This window comes from Pteropus alecto, unplaced genomic scaffold (genome assembly GCF_000325575.1).
Source record: "Pteropus alecto unplaced genomic scaffold, ASM32557v1 scaffold21, whole genome shotgun sequence".
NCBI lineage: Eukaryota > Metazoa > Chordata > Mammalia > Chiroptera > Pteropodidae > Pteropus > Pteropus alecto.
The window spans coordinates 20,406,094-20,407,544 of NW_006436282.1; the positions used below are offsets into that span (position 1 = coordinate 20,406,094).

The following is a 1,451-nucleotide window of genomic DNA, read 5'->3' on the forward strand; positions in this document are numbered from 1 at the left end:
GCTCTGCAAGCTGTTGCTTGCGCGGTCGCCGCTGCTGCCGCGGCTCCCAGGCGGGTGCACCAGGGTCCGCTCGTAGGCGGGGCTGGGGCGGGGCTGGGGCGGGGTCCGCCCCCTCGGCGCGCCGGCCCCGCCCCTCGCTCCCTCCCCCGCGGACCGCAATGATTTAGAAGTTCAGGAATCCCACGTGACGTCACGGGGGGGTGATGTAATGCACTCTAAATAGAATGTATTGTAATCTTTGCTCAGTCCAACGTGGTCCCTTCACCCGGGCTCCGCTCTTGTCTTCTCCACACTTGTTTGGTAAGTTCCTAAAAATACTGCTCGGCCACTTCTGGGGCTTTTGCATTTAGCCACTTTTGTTGCACTTGCCGAGGGAGCCATCTCGGGAGCGTACTTGTTTGCAGGGGTTGGTTCTCGGCAGCAGCCGCGAGGTTACTTGGTCCAGTGGGCAGGTCACAGGGCAAGGAGTAGGGAAGATGCGATGCATTTTTTTTTTTTGGAGGGTGATCTGTGTTTGTAAACACTTTGGCGGACCAGAGGGAAGTCTGACCCTAAATGCTGTTGGACTGTGGAATTCTGCTGTGTCCTGAGGCTACCCCAGAGACCCCACGGCGTGTCCGTCCGGAGCGCGTCCCGGTGGCCACCGCACCGTGCCACTGGAGGGATGCTAACGTGGAGTGAGCTTTGTGTCCGCCCGGCGTGCGTGCGTGTGTGGGAGCGCGCGTGTGTTTCCCTGACACGGGGAACAGTTATGAATCGGGGGTGTGTGTTTGCCTCCAGAGACCTGGCAAGGTGCGGAAGCCTCCAGAAGTGCGGTCAAGCGGTGGCAGCGGCGGCGGCAGCGGAGACGGCGAGCCAGGAACCTCTCCCCGCGTCCCCAACTTCCCGGTGATGCGGCGGAACCCCCGGAGAAAGTTTGCAAACTTCCAGCGGGCGCGTCGAGGACGCCGGGTCACCTGTGGGCGGGCGGGCGCGCGGGGGGCTCGCTCCCTCCGGGGTGCCGAGCCTGCTGCTGCCACCTCTCCCGCACGGCTGCCGGCCGCAGCTGGTGGGCGCAAGCGCCCGGGCAGGGGACGTCACCCTTGGAGGGCACTGGCTTTCGCTCCAGGCGCGGAAGGCTTGAGAGTGGCGAGGCTCTGCTCGCGTTCACGCCTCCAGCCACCTCCTGCCTCCGTCCGGTGCTCGCTGGCATCAGAACCTCTTCCCCGCCGCTGCCCCAAATGACAGCTCCCGCTTTTGCCGCGGCGGCGGCGCAGCGGCCGATCTTCGGAGGCGGCGGAGGAGCCTTCCTCTACGACAGATTCTCCACGGAACCGCTTAAACTTTTCACAAAGTTCTTAGAGGGGCCAGACACGCGCAGGAACCTAGGAGATGTTTTCTCCCGGCGGCTGCATCCCGCCGCTGCTTTGCCATAGAGTTATTTCCCGGCGGCGGGCGGGGCGGGGGGCGGG

General features: G+C 64.4%; 1 protein-coding gene across 3 annotated transcripts in view; it reads left to right on the top strand.

Annotated features, from left to right (window-relative positions):
- Positions 1-214: 214 nt before the first annotated feature.
- CREB5 (cAMP responsive element binding protein 5) overlaps positions 215-1,451 on the top strand; it is a 380,590-nt gene continuing 379,353 nt past the window's right edge. For all 3 annotated transcript variants that reach the window (XM_015589514.2, XM_015589515.2, XM_015589516.2), the window contains exon 1: positions 215-300. The gene's annotated coding sequence lies outside the window, so the exon portion shown is untranslated. The remainder of the gene's footprint in view (positions 301-1,451) is intronic.